This window comes from Salvelinus alpinus, chromosome 16, assembly GCF_045679555.1.
Source record: "Salvelinus alpinus chromosome 16, SLU_Salpinus.1, whole genome shotgun sequence".
Taxonomy (NCBI): Eukaryota; Metazoa; Chordata; class Actinopteri; order Salmoniformes; family Salmonidae; genus Salvelinus; species Salvelinus alpinus.
The window spans coordinates 51283168-51293542 of NC_092101.1; the positions used below are offsets into that span (position 1 = coordinate 51283168).

General features: G+C 45.2%; 1 non-coding gene across 1 annotated transcript; it reads right to left on the reverse strand.

The window, feature by feature from the left end:
* Positions 1 to 7796: 7796 nt before the first annotated feature.
* On the reverse strand, positions 7797 to 7868 carry trnap-ugg (transfer RNA proline (anticodon UGG)). Its single transcript has one exon. It is a non-coding gene; the product is annotated as a tRNA-Pro (tRNA).
* Between the last annotated feature and the right edge of the window lie 2507 nt (positions 7869 to 10375).

Here is a 10375-nt window from a genome sequence, read left to right on the forward strand (position 1 = left end):
CCAGGACTTACTGCAGTGGAAAAAGGCCAGGCTTTACTCCAGTGGAAAAAGGCCAGACCTTACTGCAGTGGGAAAAGGCCAGGACTTACTCCAGTGAAAAAAGGACAGGCATTACTGCAGTGGAAAAAAGGCCAGGACTTACTGCAGTGGAAAAAGGCCAGGTCTTACTGCAGTGGAAAAAAGAGCAGGCCTTACTACAGTGGAAAAAGGCCAGGACTTATTGCAGTGGAAAAAAGGCCAGGCCTTACTGCAGTGGAAAAAAGGCCAGGACTTACTGCAGTGGAAAAAAGAGCAGGCCTTACTACAGTGGAAAAAGGCCAGGACTTATTGCAGTGGAAAAAAGGCCAGGCCTTACTGCAGTGGAAAAAAGGCCAGGACTTACTGCAGTGGAAAAAAAGATCAGGACTTACTGCAGTGGGAAAAGGCCAGGACTTACTGCAGTGGAAAAAGGCCAGGCCTTACTGCAGTGGGAAAAGGCCAGGACTTACTCCAGTGGAAAAAGGCCAGGCATTACTGCAGTAGAAAAGGCCAGGTCTTACTGCAGTGGAAAAAGGCCAGGTCTTACTGCAGTGGAAAAAAGAGCAGGCCTTACTCCAGTGGAAAAAAGACCAGGCCTTACTGCAGTGGAAAAAGGCCAGGACTTATTGCAGTGGAAAAAGGCCAGGACTTACTGCAGTGGAAAAAAGGCCAGGACTTACTGCAGTGGAAAAAAGGACCGGACTTACTGCAGTGGAAAAAAAGACCAGGATTTACTGCAGTGGAAAAAGGCCAGGACTTACTCCAGTGGAAAAAGGCCAGGACTTACTGCAGTGGAAAAAAGGCCAGGCCTTACTCCATTGGAAAAAAGGACAGGCCTTACTCCATTGGAAAAAAGGACAGGCCTTACTGCTGTGGAAAAAAGTCCACAACGTACTGCAGTGGAAAAAAGGCCAGGACTTACTGCAGTGGAAGAAAGGCCAGGCCTTACTGCAGTGGAAAAAGGCCAGGCCTTACTGCAGTAGAAAAAGGCCAGGCCTTACTGCAGTGGAAAAAAGATCAGGCCTTACTGCAGTGGAAAAAGGCCAGGACTTATTGCAGTGGAAAAAGGCCAGGACTTACTGCAGTGGAAAAAAGACCAGGCCTTACTGCAGTGGAAAAAAGGCCAGGACTTACTGCAGTGGAAAAAAAGCCAGGACTTACTGCAGTAGAAAAGGCCAGGCCTTACTGCAGTGGAAAAGGGCCAGGACTTACTGCAGTGGGAAAAAGGCAAGGACTTACTCCAGTGGAAAAAAGGCCAGACCTTACTGCAGTGGAAAAAGGCCAGGTCTTACTGCAGTGGAAAAGGCCAGGATTTATTGCAGTGGGAAAAGGCCAGGCCTTACTGCAGTGGAAAAAGGCCAGGACTTACTCCAGTGGGAAAAAGGCCATGACTTACTGCAGTGGAAAAAAGCCAGGCCTCACTGCAGTGGGAAAAAGGCCAGGCCTTACTCCAGTGGAAAAAAGGCCAGGACTTACTGCAGTGGAAAAAGGACTTCAGTGCCACAGACTGCTACATAATTTATTATGCTTGACCTAGCCACAACAGTAGTCCATCATGCTCTAACAACAGTAGTCCATCATGCCCTAACAACAGTAGTCCATCATGCCCAAACAACAGTAGTCCACCATGCCCAAACAACAGTAGTCCATCATGCCCTAACAACAGTAGTCCACCATGCCCTAACAACAGTACTCCATCATGCCCTAACAACAGTACTCCATCATGCTCTAACAACAGTAGTCCACCATGCCCTAACAACAGTAGTCCATCATGCCCTAACAACAGTAGTCCATCATGCCCTAACAACAGTAGTCCATCATGCCCTAACAACAGTAGTCCATCATGCCCAAACAACAGTACTCCATCATGCCCTAACAACAGTACTCCATCATGCTCTAACAACAGTAGTCCACCATGCCCTAACAACAGTAGTCCATCATGCCCTAACAACAGTAGTCCACCATGCCCTAACAACAGTAGTCCATCATGCCCTAACAACAGTAGTCCATCATGCCCTAACAACAGTAGTCCATCATGCCCTAACAACAGTAGTCCATCATGCCCTAACAACAGTAGTCCATCATGCCCTAACAACAGTAGTCCATCATGCCCTAACAACAGTAGTCCATCATGCCCTAACAACAGTAGTCCATCATGCCCTAACAACAGTAGTCCATCATGCCCTAACAACAGTAGTCCATCATGCCCTAACAACAGTAGTCCACCATGCCCTAACAACAGTAGTCCATCATGCCCTAACAACAGTAGTCCATCATGCCCTAACAACAGTAGTCCATCATGCCCTAACAACAGTAGTCCATCATGCCCTAACAACAGTAGTCCATCATGCCCTAACAACAGTAGTCCATCATGCCCTAACAACAGTAGTCCATCATGCCCTAACAACAGTAGTCCATCATGCCCTAACAACAGTAGTCCACCATGCCCTAACAACAGTAGTTCATCATGCTCTAACAACAGTAGTCCACCATGCTCTAACAGCAGTAGTCCACCATGCTCTAACAGCAGTAGTCCACCATGCCCTAACAACAGTAGTCCATCATGCCCTAACAACAGTAGTCCATCATGCCCTAACAACAGTAGTCCACCATGCCCTAACAAGAGTAGTCCACCATGCCCTAACAACAGTAGTCCATCATGCCCTAACAACAGTAGTCCATCATGCCCTAACAACAGTAGTCCACCATGCCCTAACAACAGTAGTCCACCATGCTCTAACAACAGTAGTCCATCATGCCCTAACAACAGTAGTCCATCATGCCCTAACAACAGTAGTCCACCATGCCCTAACAACAGTAGTCCTTCATGCCCTAACAACAGTAGTCCATCATGCCCTAACAACAGTAGTCCATCATGCCCTAACAACAGTAGTCCACCATGCCCTAACAACAGTAGTCCTTCATGCCCTAACAACAGTAGTCCATCATGCTCTAACAGCAGTAGTCCACCATGCTCTAACAACAGTAGTCCACCATGCCCTAACAACAGTAGTCCATCATGCCCTAACAACAGTAGTCCACCATGCTCTAACAGCAGTAGTCCATCATGCCCTAACAACAGTAGTCCATCATGCCCTAACAACAGTAGTCCATCATGCCCTAACAACAGTAGTCCACCATGCTCTAACAGCAGTAGTCCATCATGCCCTAACAACAGTAGTCCATCATGCCCTAACAACAGTAGTCCATCATGCCCTAACAACAGTAGTCCATCATGCCCTAACAACAGTAGTCCATCATGCCCTAACAACAGTAGTCCACCATGCCCTAACAACAGTAGTCCTTCATGCCCTAACAACAGTAGTCCATCATGCCCTAACAACAGTAGTCCATCATGCCCTAACAACAGTAGTCCATCATGCCCTAACAACAGTAGTCCATCATGCCCTAACAACAGTAGTCCATCATGCCCTAACAACAGTAGTCCACCATGCCCTAACAACAGTAGTCCATCATGCCCTAACAACAGTAGTCCATCATGCCCTAACAACAGTAGTCCACCATGCCCTAACAACAGTAGTCCATCATGCCCTAACAACAGTAGTCCACCATGCCCTAACAACAGTAGTCCATCATGCTCTAACAACAGTAGTCCATCATGCCCTAACAACAGTAGTCCATCATGCCCTAACAACAGTAGTCCACCATGCCCTAACAACAGTAGTCCATCATGCTCTAACAACAGTAGTCCATCATGCCCAAACAACAGTAGTCCATCATGCTCTAACAACAGTAGTCCATCATGCTCTAACAACAGTAGTCCATCATGCTCTAACAACAGTAGTCCATCATGCCCTAACAACAGTAGTCCATCATGCCCTAACAACAGTAGTCCATCATGCCCTAACAACAGTAGTCCATCATGCCCAAACAACAGTAGTCCATCATGCTCTAACAACAGTAGTCCATCATGCCCTAACAACAGTAGTCCATCATGCTCTAACAACAGTAGTCCACCATGCCCTAACAACAGTAGTCAATCATGCCCTAACAACAGTCGTCCATCATGCCCTAACAACAGTAGTCCATCATGCCCTAACCACAGTAGTCCATCATGCTCTAACAACAGTAGTCCATCATGCCCTAACCACAGTAGTCCATCATGCCCTAACAACAGTAGTCCAACATTCAAAGCCTACTGAAGCACATATGACATGGAGTAGGATTGGGGGGATCCTACATACAGTAGAGTATCGCAATATTATTTTTGAATATATAATATTGATTGTATGACTCCAAGTATCAATTCTGCCCCCCAAAATAGCTTTTTTTGCTAAGCAGTTAAAGTTAGCTGGAGCTAGTCAGCTGCTCTACCTGCGCCAAAAATCTGAGGTTATATACAGGGGGTACCGGTACCAGCTCAGTGTGCGGGGGTACAGGCTAGAGGTAATTTGTACATATAGGTAGGGGTGAAGTGACTGAGCGTGTCTCCCTTCCATCTTCCATGTTTTCAGCACTTTAATTTCCATGAATGATCAAAACTGATGTTCTCATGGCTCGTGTCCCTCTGTACCAGTCGTGGTGAGCAATATGTTTGAAACATCGAATAAAAATAAAAATCACATTGAGTCGCAGTACATGTAGAATAGTGATAAATCGTGATACATATAGAATAGCAATACATATATCGTATCGGCACCTAAATATCGTGATAATATTGTATTGTGAGGTTCTGCGTTAAGTTGCTAATATTGTATTGTGAGGTCCATGGCCATTCCCAATCCTAACTTGGACTAGGTGGTCAAGTCAACTTTAAAAGTAGACACGTTACCCCTGGTGCTGTGATCTTCCTACTGTGGATTGTGATCACATTAATATTACATTACATTTTAATCAAGAACTGAATGTGTACTCTGTAGGACCTACACTACATTACCAAAAGTATGTGGACACCTGCTTGTCGAACATCTCATTACAAAATCATGGGCATTAATATGGAGTTGGTCCCCCCTTTGCTGCTATAACAGCCTCCACTCTTCTGGGAAGGCTTTCCATTAGATGGTGGAACATTGCTGCAATAACAGCCTCCACTCTTCTGGGAAGGCATTCCACTAGATGTTGGAACATTGCTGCGGGGACTTGCTTCCATTCAGCCACAAGAGCATTAGTGAGGTCGGCCACTTATGTTGGGCGATTAGGCCTGGCTCACAGTCGGCGTTCCAATTCATCCCAAAGGTGTTCGATGGGGTTGAGGTCAGGGCTGTGTGCAGGCCAGTCAAGTTCTGTGCACGGGGGCATTGTCATGCTGAAACAGGAAAGGGCCTTCCCCAAACTGTTGCCACAAAGTTGGAAGCACAGAACCGTCTAGAATATCATTGTACACTGTAGTGTTAAGATCTCCCTTCACTGGAACCAAGGGGCCCAAACCATGAAAAACAGCCACAGACCATTATTCCTCCTCCACCAAACTTTACAGTTAGGTGAACTTAGGCTTGTGTGCGGCTGCTCGGCCATGGAAACCCATTTCATGAAGCTCCCGACAAACAGTTATTGTGCTGATGTTGCTTCCAGAGGCAGTTTGGAACTCGGTAGTGAGTGTTGCAACTGAGGACAGACTATTTTTACAGACTTCAGCACTCGGCGGTCCTGTTCTGTGAGTTTGTGTGGCTTACCAATTCTCAGCCGAGCCACTCCTACAAGTTTCCACTTCACAATAACAGCACTTACAGTTGACCGGGGCAGCTCTAGCAGGGCAGAAATTTCACAAACTGACTTTTTGGTAAGGTGGCATCCTATGGTGGTGCCACTTTGAAAGTCACTCAGCTCTTCAGTAAGGCTGATGGAGATTGCAATGCTGTGTACTCGATTTTAAACACCCGTCAGCAACGCGTGTGGATGAAATAGCCAAATCCACTCATTTGAAGGGGTGTCCACATACTGCTGTTGAGTTCTAGTTCCTTTCTGTGGGAACTAACTTTCATTTTCATAAAAAATTGCAATGCATTTAAAATGATATAAAATGCAAAACCACTTGCATTTGCAATCTTACCTTACATCATTTGGAACAAGATATTTTCAATTTCACCAGTGTATTTTGTGCAGCTGTTTGGTTATGAATTAGATTGGCATAGAAAGGAACGGTGAGGCATGCTGTATCTGTGTACTTAAAGACCAGAAAAGGCCTTGTACTGAGGGGACTTAACAAAAGGCCTTGTACTGAGGGGACTTAACAAAAGGTCTTGTGATGGAAAATCAAGATGGCGGGCTAGTGATGTGATGCGGTTAAGGTTTACCTTAAAGCCAGGAGGTTTTGAAGCCTCTCAGTTTTCCGCTAGTGTGCTGGGCCCCTGCGGCGGGGAGGGAGGGTGGGGTGGGTGTTTAGCAGTCAGTGTCTGTCTCCTGGCTACTCCCATCCAGGCATCAGCTTTGACAGATCCCCTTAGCACGGCAGCGTCCCAAATGGCACCCTATTCCCTATATAGTGCACTACTTTAGACCAGAGCCCTATGGGGAATAGGGTGCCATTTGAGACGTAAAGTCAGTGTCTAACCTCCATACGACTACAAGGTCACTCCTGAAAAGAGGAGGGATTACGCCTAGTTGTGACACTGACACACTTTGTATTTTTCTCAGAATATTGTATTTGAGTAGAAGAAAATGATATGAAACGGAAAGTCAAAATGAAAGTAAAATCTATAGCTAAATGCAAGCATTGCTATTTGCTACAATGTCAGACGTGAATCAATCGCTCCAACTATAACAGCTCAATGACATATTGCTGATCTATTATGGCAATCACAAAGACAACATCATTTAAAAGATGCACTGCAGCCTCCCTAGCAACTCATTTAAAAGATGCACTGCAGCCTCCCTAGCAACTCATTTAAAAGATGCACTGCAGCCTCCCTAGCAACTCATTTAAAAGATGCACTGCAGCCTCCCTAGCAACTCATTTAAAAGATGCATTGCATTGAAACCCGGGTCAACGACCACTGCTGCTGCGGGTTCGCGTGGGATCGAACCGCGTCTCAAAAAGCAGCAGAAAAGGTCAAAATAAGGTCACCAAATTGTCTGTTACGGCTATATATGTCTGGCTGCGGTGCTGACCACCAACGCATGAGATCTGTTGAGAATGTTCCTAGTTGAATGTGTGCAGAGGTATGTGTGCAGATAGTAATTTGCATGATCTTAGTATCATGAGATTCCATAAAAACACATCATTTTGATACAGCTACGACCGGAAGTGACAGGTTAGGAGAACTTACGCAGCAGGTTAGGAAAATTAACGTAGCAGGTTAGGAGAATTAGGTTAAGGTTAGGAAAAGGGCGATGAAAAGCCAACTGACATTTACTCCTGAGGTGCTGACCTGTTGCACCCTCTACAACCACTGTGATTATTATTATTTGACCCTGCTGGTCATTTATGGTCATTTATGAACATTTGAACATCTTGGCCATGTTCTGTTATAATCTTTGCCCGGCACAGCCAGAAGAGGACTGGCCACTCCTCATAGCCTGGTTCCTCTCTATGTTTCTTCCTACGTTCCTGCCTTTCTAGGGAGTTTTTCCTAGCCACAGTGCTTCCACATCTGCATTGCTTGCTGTTTGGGGTTTTACGCTGGGTTTCTGTACAGCACTTTGAGACATCGGCTGATGTAAAATGGGCTTTAGAAATACTTTTGATTGATTATGGAAAATGCTCTCCTAACCTGCTACAAATAAGTCACTTTCGGTCACAGCTGTATCAAAATGGCGTGTTTTTAGGGAGTCCCTTAGCATAATAGCTAGCTAAATAGTTTGATCTCTTCAAAAATGTTGGGCTCGTCCGGGATTTGAACCCGGGACCTCTCGCACCCAAAGCGAGAATCATACCCCTAGACCAACGAGCCAACACAATCTTAGCAGGATAAAAAGGTTAAGAACACATTACTACTAGAGATACTTATAACTAATCGAAGATAGACAACAGCCTGTAGTTTTTAATGGAAGCAAATTACTCCTAGTGGGCAGAGAGGAGCCTATTGGCACATTTCCGTTAGGGAACGCCTACTCTGTGAAGTGGGCGTGTGCAATGACTCAATTCGCCATCTTTCTAAACAACGCAAGTTCACTCAGTTCGTAACAGATTTTAGTTTTGGAAACAGAAAACTGTATTGATATCAAAAATGTTTAATCGATGAGAAAATCTGCCAAAAAGTCGTCCAAAATCAATCTCGCTCCATCTTCTCCCACTGCCGGTCACTGGGCTTCCTCTCACCACCATATTTGGTAGTGAGTGGAAACAACAACCGGATGTTTCACATTTATACATTCAGTGAAATATCTGTGTCATTGTTCTGTGTCTTGATACATTATATAATTAATTACATAACATTTGGCTTCGTTCTACTAGCTTTGAAGTGATTGGATTGCGCTTTTTGATCGACCAACGAGCCAATGTGATCCTGACCAAATATAGCGGATAAGAAAACTGCTGGCTACTGTCTATGTTCGGTACATTATATAATTACATTTGGCTTTGTTCTCTGCTAGCTTTGAAGTGACCGAGTTGTGCTTTTTGATTATATTTATAGCTACTTGCTAGTAGCCTCTGTCACAGGTTTTCATCGCGTATATTTGTTTCAACGTGAAATGGGAGCCGAGGCTATCTTGATAACTAGCTATCAAGATAAGATGACTGCGTTGTGATTCACGGCTCTCTGGTGGCTAAATACAGTTGTCTTCGGCTAGCTAGCTACATGCATTACAGTATAAGAACAGGTTGTTTTTACTCTTTAGTTAGCTAGTAACTAACAGTTTGTGATTGGTTAGCTGGCTGTTAGATTGTTAGCCGTTTGTTAGTGGACTAAACTGCACTCCACTGAGTTAGCCGTTTGCTTGCTAGCGCTAACTTGGCTGGCTCGTTATCAACTGTTGTCTTCTGAAATATTCACTCGGGGGTTACACTACAATTAATATAACATTATTATGATGATATACCATGTGATACACATTCGCCTACCATTTCATGTCTGTGACTCCAGGCAGACAGTTTTACTTCTGTCAGCTTCCGGTGCAGGTAGTGTAAGTACGCTGGACGTTCACCTCAAATCAAATTGTATTGGTCACATGCGCCGAATACAGCAATCCAATCACTTCAATGTTGGTAACAGGAAATAGGAAATAAACAGGAAACGGCCTTCCCCAAACTGTTGCCACAAAGTTAGAAGCACAGAATCATCAACAATGTCATTGTATGCTGTAGCATTAAGATTCCCCTTCACTGGAACCAAGGGGCCGAACCATGAAAAACAACCCCTCACCATTATTCCTCCTCCACCAAACTTTACAGTTAGCACTATGCATTTGGGTAGGTAGCGTTTTCCTGGCATCCGCCAAACAAGATTCTTCTGTCGGACTGCCAGATGGTGAAGTGTGATTCATCACTCCATAGAACGTGTTCCCACTGCTCCAGAGTCCAATGGCGGCAAGCTTTACACCACTTCAGCCAAGGCTTGGTATTGCACATGGTGATCTTAGGCTTGTGTGTGGCTGCTCGGCCATGGAAACCCATTTCATGAAGCTCCAGGCAAACATTTCTTGTGCCGACATAGCTTCCAGAGGCAGTTTGGAACGCAGTAGTGTGTTGCAGACGATTTTTCAGCACTCGACGGTCCTGTTCTGAGCTTGTGTGGCCTACCAATTCTCAGCTGAGCCGCTCCTAGAAGTTTCCACTTCACAATAACAGCACTTACAGTTGACCAGGGCAGCTCTAGCAGGACAGATATTTGATGAACTGACTTGTCGGAAAGGTGGCATCTTATGACGGTGCCACATTGAACGTCAGTACAGCCCCTTCTACTGCCAATGTTTGTCTATGGAGAATGCATGCTCGAGTTTATACACCTGTCAGCAATGGGTGTAGCTGAAAGACAAGTCCACTAATTTCAAGGGGTGTCCACATACTTTTGGCCATGTAGTCTGTTTGCCACCAAGCTATCTTAAGATGAATATAAGTCGCCGCTCTGGCTAAGAGCGTCTGCTAAATGACAAAAATGTATTGTAAATGTACAGTACTCATACTCACACCCATAGCCTACTTAGCTAGGCCTTTGTTTTCCTTACAGAACATAAGCCATCGATGAAGCACCTCCATCCCTTTCGGTCTTGTGCCCTCTGCTCCAGGTGTTGCCATGTCAGATCCTCTGCCTTAATCTCCTTCTCCATGTGGTTCTCCTGCTCTTTGCTCTCCATGTGGGTTTCCCCTGCTCTGGTGCACTTTAAATGCAGCTCAAAACATGTACAATTACCAGTAGTAGTCATCCTCATCTTGCAACCCCTACTAATCACGGTGCTTGTTCTGAATGTCCTATGGAAGAAGACTCCTCTGAGTTATATGGGGGGGGGGGGGGGGGGG